A 13196-nucleotide genomic window follows, 5' to 3' on the forward strand; every position below is an offset into this window, starting at 1 on the left:
TTGAGGATATTATGCTAAATGAAATAAGCCCATCACAGAACAATAAATATCATCTTTCCACTTATATGAAGGATCCTAAAATAGTCAAACTCATAGAAGCAGAGAATATAGTGGTTGTTGTCAGGGCCTACAGGAAAGAGAGGATGGGGGATTATTAATGGTCACAGAGTTGCTATATGGGATGATGGAAAATATTTGGAAACAGAGTGAATGATGGTTGCACAATGATATGAATGTAATTAATGCCACTGAATTGTACACTTAAAAATGGTTAAAATGGCATTAAAAAGATATGCTCATGACATGTAGCCGTTGTTACTTAAGTGTTTAAGCACCTTAACATTTCAAATCATTTAATCTAGTAGCCATTATAGAAAACTGTTACCTAGCAGGTCAGAAAATGAGAGCTTTTAGTTAGTTAAGCCTTCTTATAAATAATAAAGTCTGTACATCATAAATATTTCACAGAATTAAAATAAATTATCAATGCAAAAAACTATGCTTGTTTAGTAATTAAATGGAGTTTTAATTCTTTAGTAATGAAAAGGAAAATTTGAGGATAGTCCTTATAAATATTTTTCAACAGGTGAGTTGATAAACTGATACATCTATGCAATGAAATACAGCTGGACAATTAAAAGAAACTGTTGATTCACATGAGACAGGGAGATCTTTAAATGCATTTTGCTAAGTCAGACACAAAAAGCAATGTATTGTATGATTCTACTTACATGATAGTGTGGAAGGCACAACCCAAGGAAAGAAAACAAATGATTTTCAGTGGTTGCCAGAATTGGTAGCTGGGGAATGGATCACCTGGAAGTGGAATTTCTGGGTCATATGATCATTCTATAGCTTTTTGAGTAACTACCAAGCTGTTTTCCAAAGCAGCTGTACCATTTTATACCCCCACTAGCAGGGTTCCAATTGTTCTAATTTTTCTCATACTTACCAACACTTGTTGTTTTTCCCTTTTCTCTTTTTTAAATTAGAGCCATCCTGGTAGGTGTGATGTGGTAACTCATTGTGGTTTTAATTTGCATTTCCAAAGTGACTAAGAATATTAAGCATCTTTTCAAGTATTTATTGGTCATTTGTTTACATTCTTTGGAGAAATATCTATTTAAGTCCTCCGCCCATTTTTAAATTGGCTTGTTTGTCTTATTATTGTGTTGTAGGAATTCTTTGTCTTCTGGATATTAAACCCTTGTCAGATATATGGTTTGCAAATATTTTTTCCCATTGTATATGTCGTCTTTTCATTTTCTTGATAATGTCCTTTGATGCAAAAAGTTTTTAATTGTGATGAAGCTCCATTTATTTTTTGTCTTGCTGCTTGTGCTTTTGGTATTCTATCTAATAGTCCATTACTACACCCAAGGTCATGAAGGTTTATCCCTGTTTTCTGGTTTAATAGTGTTTACATCTTATATTTAGGTCATTGATCCATTTTGAGTTAATCTTTGTATATGGTATGAAGTGGTATAAGCATATCTTTGTTTTTAACCTTTTGAAAATGAAAATATTTTAAAGATTTAGTACCACATCATAGTTTTTTCTTAACGATAGAAGACAGATGCAGTATTTATGTATATTATAACCTAATACTTTAGAAGAGGGGAAAAATTCACCTTTGAATTTCTCACTTCTAACATCTTCCAATGAAAGACCCCAGGCACCAATAGATTTAATTTTTTCTGGCCAATGGTTTATCCTGATTGCTCTGCTGAGCAAGCTAAGTTCTGGTGGGATTCTTATAATTCCGTCATAGAGGTGGGGTGTCTAACACTATGGAATGTTGGGGAAGACCATCTCCTACGTCTCCTATCAACTATCAACGTCTCCTACTCCTTCCCTTCCATAGGAGAAGTTTTGCTCTATTAGAATCATACCAAATTCTTATTAATCCAGATAAAGAAGATTACAACTGCCAACATCTACCACATAAAAAATGGCCAGACTTTGGAGAACACATAAAATCGACTCTTTTTTTGGTTATCAGAAACGTGAAAGGGAGCTGAGCTGATATAGAACCTCATAATCATTTAACTTTAGCCCTTCTGTAAGCTATCGTTTGTTTTCTTTCTTTTTTTAAGATTCAACTACGTCAAAAGAAGAATATGTCATTTCATAGTTTTCCAAATGAAGTACAGCTCCAACTCTGCCAGACCACAATCTATCGAGAGTAAGTGACACAGAAATGTTCTATCTAGGTCTTAGCAGTCCCCTAAGGAAAACAGTGGCAGGTGGTATGTAGAGTTTAACAGAACTTCAGAGACAAAAGACATGTTACAAATTGAATATTGGCCAAAAGAAATATATAATAGTTTGGGGTTTGTGCTTTGAATTCTGTAATGTAATAATGAGTTTTCAAAACAATCTAGAGGAAACTAAAACTGAAAATAGGATGAAGACCAAAATTTATTATAAGCAAAATAAGAAAACAATAAAAAATGACTGGACTGCTAAGACACTCCATTTACTTATCTAGAATGAGAAAAAACATGGAAAATGTATTAAGTAAAGTACCCTAAATTTTGTGATAAAAATCTGAAGTTGACATTTGCAATTTGAGGTTACCCACAATCTTTTGAACATGGCTGCATTTTGAAATGGCTACATTTTTTATAGTTCTCAATAATGTAAACCCCACCATCTCAATGTAGAACATAAAACCAAACCAAAGCAATAAAACAAAACCTACCTTTTCCAGCCCCTCCCCCCACTTGTCTTTTAGGATATGGGTTCATGGTTTAGATTCTGACGGATATATTTTTATGACATTAATATGTGTGGCAGAAAAGGTAGGACGGGGGCATCCATTTTGGTGGTACAGGAATTAGCAAAAACCGCATGACTCTTTGCTCAGATGTGGTGGCTCTAATTTCCTGACTGTGGTAGAAACAGTGTAGTTCTGGGGTCTGCTCAGCATCTTCACCAAGTTGTTCCTGGAAGTTTGTCCTAGAAATGATTTCACTAACCTTTCCAAAGATTCTATAAACTACCTAATACCTGTAGTAAATCCTTTCTTTCTTAAACCAATCACAGTGGATTCTGTTGTCTGCAACCCAGATCCTTGTTTAATATAAGATCCATTGTGTATATGAGTCTTTCTTGGAAAAAGTTAAATAATGTAGCATTAATAGAAAATCTCATTTTATAAATCATGAATATGTAGACATTTTTATGGAAAGTTACTTTCATTTAGCACCAGTTCATTCAATGAAGATTGATATTAATATTTATTCAGATTTCTCCTTTTAAATGGAGAATAAAACAAAATGAATCAATGTATCTATAACTAATTAATGATGTTCATAGACTCTTCTTAGAATTCAATATACAATATACATATATAGCCATGTGTATATTTTTGTAATCATTTCAATTTCTGAATGTGGAGGTATTAAATTTTTTTTTCTATTCCTAACAAAAATACTCTAATTTTTGTTATTTGTTGGATTGGAGCAGTTGTATGTATAGGCTTAACAAGAAAAAAATCTTAAGGAAGATGATGATTCTAGTCAAACTGTAAATATTCTCAAATGCTTCAAGTATATGCTCCGGAAGTATAAAATTAAATGTCTTAGCATGAGAAACCTATTTAGTATTGGCATTCCTTCACATCACTCAAGTAGGCTACTGAAGAATCATTCTGGAGTTACAGTATAATACAAAAGTGGAGTATAGGCCGATGTGAATATTTTATAGTTTATTGTATGCGTGGGTATTCTTAAATTTTAATGCTGCAAAAGAAATCGGTAGCCCTGGAATCCTTGTGTCAATGAGACATAGAGGAGGCTAGTGATCCAATTAGTATAATGGGCATCTGGCAGCCAAATGATGCACTTCAAAACCTGGCTGAGAATGACTGGCCCTCATCCATACTTTCACAATATAAAGGAGAGAAAACAGGATGTGGAACCCTCCTGCTCTTTCTGTGCTGCTTTAAATCCAACTGAATCTTGAAAACCAGACTTGCTATCCATATATTATTTCTCCATTCCCCATGCCTTCTTCCTCTTCCATCACATACTTATTATTGTCTTCACTTTCATGATTCCATGGTAGTCCTAGTGACTATTCTCCTATTCTTAGTTCATAGAAACCAACCATTATTTTGAGGATATTTCTGTGATGAGGCAGTTACTTCAGGAGTTTTTCATCATTTTTCAAGTCTACAGATTAAAGTAGTGGCTTTTAAAATGGTTATCTGTTAACATGAACAATAGAAAGTTAGGAGTCTTCACATTTTAGTCTTGTGATCTTCTTTCCAAAGACAATGGAACGTAGAGCATGGTAAAACTTCCTTCATGCACTTTTTTCCCTTGGAATTAGAATCATAATTCTTTTATTTTTTTTTATTGTATTTTACTTATTTAATTTTTTTTAAAGTAGGCTTCACGCTCAGCATGGAGCCCATTGTGGGGCTTGAACTCACAACTCTGATATCAAGATTTGAGCTGAGATCAAGAGTCTGACACTAAGGGGTGCCTGGGTGGCTCAGTTGGTTGGGCGACTGACTTCAGCTCAGGTCATGATCTCATGGTCTGTGGGTTTGAGTCCCCTGTCGGGCTCTGTGCTGACAGCTCAGAGCCTGGAGCCTGCTTCAGATTCTGTGTCTCCCTCTTTTTTTCCCCTCCCCCTTGTGTTCTGTCTATCAAAAATAAATAAACATTAAAAAAAAAAGAATCAGATGCTTAACCAACTGAGCCACCAGGCACCCCTAGAATCATATTTCTTTAAGAAAACATATAACCTTATTTAAAATTTTTCTTTATTTGTATTATTATGCCCTATATGTTGAGATACAGTCAGATATGAGCTTCTTGTGCCCTTACGTGTCTTGCTGAATGTGCCAAAATCCTGGGGCTTTGACTTTTCTCTTACCTGGGCCACTTCTCAGGATTGATAATGTAGCTGGCAATCCTGAGAAGATAATACATTGTGGTTCTTGTATTGCACCTGGTCTCCTTTCAGACAAACAGGCTTGCTTACTGCTTTTTATAAAAGCTGCAGATTCCCTAAGCTTTGGCTCTCCTCTGAGTGACTCACCCCACTGCATATGCAGGCTCCACTGGGCTCTCAACATTGCCTTGTGGGACTTGGGCACTGGTACAACCATACTGATACTCCTGTTATCCCTTTTGCTGCAACTAGTAACTTTCTTTGTGTCTGACTCAAGAGTCTCATATCTTCTGTCAGCATCCACAAAACTGTGGCAGGCTTACTTAGTTTGAATAGTTATTTCGGTGGGAGCTTTCCTGCTTCTAACTTTCTTTCGCAGCATCAAACTTATTGAAGTAGAGCAACATCCCAATATTTTATTTATAAAATATCTTCCTTTTGAACGGTTCAAATCACTGTTATATAATATGTTTTTCCCCTAAAAAGTTTTTTTTAATTTTTTTTAATGTTTATTTATTTTTGAGAGAGACAGAGACAGGATGTGAGTGGGTTGGGGCAGAGAGAGAGGGAGGCACAGAATCTGAAGCAGGCTCCAGGCTCCAAGCTGTCAGCACAGAGCCTGACGTGGGGCTCAAACTCACAAGCTGTGAGATCATGACCTGAGCCGAAGTCGGACGCTCAACCGACTGAAGCCACCCAGGTGCCCCTTCCCCTAGAAAGTTTTTATGAAGTATGTAGGTACGGGTTAATCCCATTTTATAAATGAGGAATTGGAGGTAGAGATTAAGCGATTTTCTCAAGATCATTTAATTAATTCATAGCACACAAGTGCTAGAATTCAGGTGCCTACTTCTCACTGATAACACAGGGATGGGGTGTCTGTAATATATAATACTGCCATCTTCCTTCTCACTAACATTCTCTGTAATGATACTTGTCTAATTCAGACCATAGAATTTATAACTGGTATTCTTCCAGGAAGGAAGAGCTCTTGGTAGTATAATTACTAACTGAAAATCTGAAATTATTTAGACTTCCTAATATTTCGTAAAGCATGTTCTGTTCCAGCATTCACAAACATTACTCATATATTAAAAAAACAAATAATGTTTGCTCTTAGCCTCAAATATAGTGTTTCTTACAGAGTAGTCCTCATCAAAATAATCTGGAGAGCTTTTTAGGAATATAGGTTGCACCCCAGACCTTTCAAATTAGAATTTCTAGAGTATAAAGAAATCTTGAGTTTTTTTTAAATCAAATGCCCAGGTAATTAAAAAAAATTTTATTAATGTTTATTTATTTTTGAGAGAGACAGACAGACAGAATGTGAGCTGGGGAAGGGCAGAGAGAGAGGGAGACACAGAATCCAAAGCAGGTTCCAGGATATGAGCTGTAAGGACAGAGCCCAATGTGGGGCTCGAACTCACAAACTGCAAGATCATGACCTGAGCTGAAGTGAGACACTTAACCAACTGAGCCACCCAGCCGCCCCATCCCAGGTAATTTTTTATGTCCATTAAAGTTTGCCATGCATTACTAACAGGGAGAGGTTGTTTCTCTAAAACAGGTGTGTGCAAACTACCTTCCTTTGGCTAAATACCTACAAATAGGGGAAAGTAGCAGATTTACAAAACCATTTCTGAATATAGTACTTATGAAAGGTCTTGATGAAAGGAATGCAAATCAACACCAAATGTATGTCTTTCAGAAAGCCAAAACTCTTTCCTTACATCATGAATTTAGCAGTAGTGGATTAAAAAATGCCTATGTTTGGTGAAATAGCACACTTTAAGGAATTCATTTATATGGAGACCTTCTGTTTTGTGGTTGTGCAACACCTCCTTTTGCCTATTCATAAATCCACTCGATATGTTTTCATTGAGTGCCTACTTTCTGAGCCAAGCGCCATTCTAGGCACTGATGCTACAGTAGCGGACAAGTTGGCTGGGATCCCTGCCTTCAAGGTCTATACCAGAAGAGGATGACAATTGCTTCTTAACAAAAAGTAAGATTCTTTACAGATGAAGATAAAAGGATTTTGTTTGCCACCAAGGACTCCAAACTTGCCATTTTGCAGAAGAAATGTTTTTTTAATATTTTTTCTTTACAGATTTGAAACTGAAAGTATGGTTATAATATAGACATATATCAAAGGAATCCTGTTTGATTCTTGCTGGACATTTAAAGGTCACGTCAAGTAATACGAGCAGGAACAAAAATACCAACTCTGAAATTTTTTTTTTTTTTTAATATTAATGTAACTTTTATTTATTTATTTATTTTTTTCAACGTTTTTTATTTATTTTTGGGACAGAGAGAGACAGAGCATGAACGGGGGAGGGGCAGAGAGAGAGAGGGAGACACAGAATCAGAAACAGGCTCCAGGCTCCGAGCCATCAGCCCAGAGCCTGACGCGGGGCTCGAACTCACGGACCGCGAGATCGTGACCTGGCTGAAGTCGGACGCTTAACCGACTGCGCCACCCAGGCGCCCCCCAACTCTGAAATTTTAAGTCAGTTTGAAAGAAGGTGACATCAAAGAGGTAAATATTGCCTCAATTTCTTGGTCTCCCACCATGATTTTTTATGAAAAAAAAATTTTAATTATGTGTGTCATTACATTAAAATAATTTACATAGCATGCTGTAGTATTGACTTCAAGTATGAAATATTTGAGTAATTGAAATGCTTAGAAAAAACACATTATTCCCTAGGGTAGAGCCAACAGATAGCCTAATATATATTTCATCAAATATAGGACACACAAGATTCATAAATGATTGTTATATGAATGATTAACCAGTTAAATGAGTTACAAACCATATAAATTTGGAGGCTGAGTGGCATTAAAAAAATAAAGTGTACCCAAAATAGTTACTGATTACAGGAGCTCCTTTTGATTCTTTAAAGAAATTCTATCCTTGCAAAAAATCTTATGCAAAAGGGATAGGATTTAGGGCAAGAGAGCAGCTTGTGTGTAGTAATAAAATTTATTTCATAACTTTATTTAGTTGAGGACAGATTGGATTTGGAGATTCTTGAATCCAAAAGTCCCTAAGAGTAAAGGTCTTGGGAGGTGAGAACAGTTGTTAGAGTTGATTTGGGGAATGTCATTTGAGGTCAGATATGATATTGGAAACAGTGCTGAAGAATCTGGACTTCGAGCTCTTTGATAGTCTTTAAGTAGGAAGGAGATGGATCAGATTAACATTTAGATAGGTGACTGGTGTAATGATGTGGGGGCTGTATTAGCAGAGAAAGGACAACATGGATTTGGAGAACAGTTGGGAGATCAATGAGCAGATCTTGGACCAAGGCACCAGCCATGGGCATACCAATTAACAGATGGATTCAATATATTTTACTTGTAAGAAATTCAATGAGAAGGGCAAAGGAAAAAGAATAGATGTATTTCTAACAATTTTCAATAAAAATCAATCCTTATTTTTGCATGGCATTCCCACTGATGAATTAGTTATGAATCATTGTTGGGTCGAAAATTTCTTGATAGACTGAGCATTGGTCAAGGAGCTAATCAACCTGTGACTGGCTGAATATTTTCATGCTGGAGGTGTTTTGGAGGCACTCTTGGAACCTATGACTCACTGTGTACTCCAAGATCTTCCCCAGGACCAGTAACTGTTAGTGATAGATGGAGCCTTGGAGGTCAGCTAATGGATTGCTTATGTTGATACAGATGGTTAGTAGCCAAAGTGGGAGTAGAAACCTGAATTTAGTGTTCTGTTCACCATGCTGCCTCAACTATGTGTGGATCAAATAGAGTCGTTGGTTTTATCAACTAAAGGGAAGAAACTTAGATCATCTGGACTGGTGTTTCTCAAAAAGTCTGTATTCATTACGATTCTCCAGAGAAACGGAACCAATGGGAGATACATATATATATATATATATATGGAGTATATATATATAGTATATATATATATATGGAGTATATATATGGAGTATATATATGTACATATATGGAGTATATATATATATATGGAGTATATATATGGAGTATATATATGTACATATATGGAGTATATATATGTATATGGAGTATATATATATATATATATGGAGTATATATATGTATGGAGTCTATATATATGGAGTCTATATGGAGTCTATATATATATATGGAGTATATATATGGAGTATATATATTATATGGAGTGTATATATATATATATGGAGTGTATATATGTATATGGAGTGTATATATGTATATGGAGTGTATATATATATATGGAGTGTGTATATATATATATATATATGGAGTGTGTATATATATATATATATATATATATATATATATATGTAGTATATATATATATGGAGAGAGAGAGAGAGAGATGAGAATTGACTTACACTATTATGGAGATCAAGAAGTCCCACACTCTGAATCTGCTGCTTTCAAGCTGGAGAACCAGGAAAGCCAGTGGTGTAATTCAGTCCAAGTCTAAAGGCCTAAGAACCAAGGGAAGCAATGGTATAAGTGCCAGTTGGAATCCAAAGGCCCAAGAATTGAGGGCCTGACGGTGTAAGGCCCTGTCCAAATCCAAAGGCCTAAGAATTAGGAGTGCCAAAGTCCAAGGATGGGGGAAGATGGATGTCCGGGCTCAAGCAAAGAGAGATTTTAAATTTAAAGTCATACCACCCTCCCTTCTCTAAGATAACCTCACCTTGACTTCTATTGCTACATCTTTTTCAATACCATAGTCATAAAACAGTGCTATAATTTTGTACATAGTTACACTAACACCATCCCTCCTCATTGAGCATGATGGATCTAGGTCAGCGTCTCCACTCCAAGTGGAGCCTTTGTCTTGAGAACAAAGCATCCTTTTTTCTTAGTGGTAAGTTGTTCAGTGGAGCTAGGGCACAGCCCTATGCATGGTTACAGATCATGCAGCTGTTTAAGCACTTGAAATAGTCTGGACTAAAGACTTGTTTGACCTGGAGTTCTGGTTTTATACCAGAGTTGGTATAAATTAATCCTACTGGAGTTGATAGATTATCTGAATGGAAAGTCCAGGCCAATCCTTATTTATCAATTGTATAAGTTTAAGATTTATATTTTTTAATCATTTGGTTAAAATGATGCATACTTATAACTCTACAAGTTCCTAGAATTTCATTGTAAGAATAATGTCAGAACTAAAATAATTCTAAAAGAGGTGCATTTGTTTTAGTTTTCAGGAAATCTGCCTTTTAACTAATGGCAATCAGCCTACTTTGATTTTATGTAAAACAGATGTATAATTTCTGGTGATGAGTAAAGGAGTATTTGATGATATTCATAAAAATGATTAATATTTTAAAAAAATCTTTTTGGGAAGCCTACATAAATTTCAAAGTCCCAAATATTTACATTGAGAATGAATACTAAGGAAAATTAAGTGTCTCTATTTAAATGTTAGATCTTAACACTTTGTGCTGATGGATCATTAGTGTTAATTAGATAACAAACCATCATAGATGTAGGAGAGGCAAAATTTTCCCTCTACCCTTCTAGGATTTTTCATCTGGGGTAGAAAATGTAACTGATATATATAGCAGATTACCCAGAGAAAAGCATACACATTTATGTAAGTTTTATGTGATGTAGGAGCGCTCACCGTGACATGAAGACCCAAAGAAATAGCAAAATTGTAGAAAGTACTTTTATATGAGGTGGAGCAGAGGTTAATTGTGGGAAAGTCACTAGAATATATGGGGAGGCTAAAGGAAGATAAGAAGTATTTTAACAAGTTCTGTTTGTACAGAATCTCTCAGCTTTGACTCCCTGTTGAAGCATGGTTCTTTTTTCCTGGTACAGGGAGGGCATCTTTCACATGGCAGGGTTTTTTTTTTTTAATATTTATTTTACTTATTTTGAGAAACCGAGAGAGAGACAGAATCATAAGTAGGCTCTGTGCTGTCAGCACAGAGCGTGATGTGGGGCTTGAACCCATGAATCGTGAGATCATGACCTGAACCAGTATCAAGAGTCAGACGCTTTAACCGACTGAGTCTTCTAGGCATCCTTCACATGAGAGTTTTTAATCACGTATTTTCAGGAAGAAAAGTAGGACATTAGAATGCCCTTCTTGCACCTGCTGTTTTTTAAGTGTCCCTAGCTCGAAATAATCCTTATGCCAAAGTGGCATATTTTGGGGTGCTATGCAACCTGTCACCCACTCACAGACCATAGGGATTTTTCAAGGATTAAATTAGAAAACCCTTATAAAACTATCAGACCCATGCCTGGCAGAACAACACCCACTACATGGTAGTCTTTACTTTTGTTGCTGCTAATTATAATTAAAAATAATTACGTGCTGTTGACAGATACATACCCTTCAAATCAACTTTAAAAAATTGTGACTTTAAATGCTGTATTGCTTAGGAAAACAGTTGGCTGCTTCATTGTTATGTTTATAATTTGAAGTTAAAGTGCCTATTCTCAGGGGTATTCTGTGATGCTCCTGAAATTCTTGATGAGGTGGGAGCTCTGTGTACTGCTGGTTGGCAACTGAGGTATATTTTGTCACACAAGCCAGTGTCAGGTGGAAAGCAGAGTTTTTCATTTTCATTATTTTGGGGGAATGTGATTTACAAGTGTTTAACAGGGCTTATAGCAAGCTCAGGTATATATTATAATTTCCTTGTTACTTAAAACATTTCTTAGGTTAATCTGAGGAGTCACATAGCCTTAGTTATGGGGTGATGGTGATCTAACATTTGTGGCTCTAAGGTTTTTGTTTTTTTCTCAAAACAAATGGCTTTCCAAAGCTATTTAGGCCATGTGTTCCTACTCTGCCTTATAAATCTTGATGTGCCAGGTACTGGAGCGATTGCTTAGTTGATCCCTTGGGAAGCCTGAAGTGAAAGCATTGATTAGGCTCTTTTGGGCTGAGAGCCCTATTCAGCTATTCAGCTGGCAGAAAGTCTTTGTTTTTTCATTAGGCAAACTAGTGGCAGCAGAATCTTGCCTAGAGATATTCTTATTAGCATGGTCATGAGCACTGCCTACTGCCCACTCACAAGTCCTGTTGGTAAGCCATTCTGGAAGCAGAGGAATGTGCTCCAGTCTGTATTTATTTAGAATTTTTAAAATGGATACATTTGTCAATGCTTATCGGATAAAGCTCATGAGATTTTCTGTGTATTTGCTAGGATAAATCATTCTGTGATATGCTGCTCAAATTCAGAGTGGAATGTACTGTAATCTGATTTGAAAGTGTCATGGGAAATTTCTTCAACGTTTTAGTATTGATGAATATCAACTTAATAGATGCATGCTGTGTACTTCTTTACTGAACCGGTGCTGTGGGAACTTGATGGACAGCAACGATTATGGCCATTGTAAGTGCCATATACTCAAATGTCCTATGAAAAAGAGCATCAGAAATACAGTGGTATGCAGGATGTGGTTTTCTTTTTAAATATTATATTTTATTTATTATTTATGGGCTAAAAAAGAGAGGTGAGCTCCATTAACCCAGTGACCTTTATTTTTTCCCAAGAAGGATAATTGCATTCTAATGGAAATATAGGAACAGTAGGTATTGTAAATACAACTCTCTGAAAGAATGGGGCTGCTTTGCTTCAGTCTCTCTCTGAAAGCATCCATTGGGGCCCAGCATAAATTTATAAGCAACTCAAATTCTTTACCAAAATAGAAAAATACTGCCAAATGTGTTAGCATTGGGAAAATCGAATAATGTTCTGGTGTTAATCTTCTATTTTCTTCAAACATATCATGTTCTTTTAAAAGTCATAGTCATTGGTTTCATTCAGGACTGGAATTATAGCCTTACAGTAAGTGTCAGTCACCATGGTGTATTTTGGAGAGTGCAGTGATGTGTTCCTATTTGTGAGGGCTGTGTGCATCTTGCATGAAAATCATAAATTGAGGGCTCCCACTGGTCACTTTCCATTGACCTTCTGCGTTTTCTGACCTGATCAAATCTTCTGGTCCTTAAGAGACTTAATTTTGAAACCTTCCTGAGATCTAGCCAGGAGAAGGATGGAGTCTCAGTTCTGCTTTTGGGCTCATGCTGTGATAGGGTCACAGAGACTCCACAGAGATGTTGTCAAGGAATCTTGAATGCCAGTTCATGCACCACTGATATTTTGTGACTGTTCTTGCCAGAGGCAAATGAGAAAGATATAGATGGTGTACATTTTTTTTTCACAAAACTGAATTTATTCAGAATTTAAAAACAAGATCCTTTAGGGGTACCTGGTTGGCTCTGTAGTTTAGGCATCCAACTCTTAATTTCAGCTCAGGTCATGATCTCA

The 13196-nt window shown here is 36.1% G+C and overlaps 1 protein-coding gene across 2 annotated transcripts in view; it reads left to right on the plus strand.

Annotated features, from left to right (window-relative positions):
• NMU (neuromedin U) overlaps nucleotides 1–13196 on the plus strand; it is a 182537-nt gene that overhangs the window by 12735 nt on the left and 156606 nt on the right. For both annotated transcript variants that reach the window (XM_058722552.1, XM_058722553.1), the window contains exon 2: nucleotides 2097–2185. The gene's annotated coding sequence lies outside the window, so the exon portion shown is untranslated. The remainder of the gene's footprint in view (nucleotides 1–2096; nucleotides 2186–13196) is intronic.

This window comes from Neofelis nebulosa, chromosome 3 (assembly GCF_028018385.1).
Source record: "Neofelis nebulosa isolate mNeoNeb1 chromosome 3, mNeoNeb1.pri, whole genome shotgun sequence".
Lineage (NCBI taxonomy): Eukaryota > Metazoa > Chordata > Mammalia > Carnivora > Felidae > Neofelis > Neofelis nebulosa.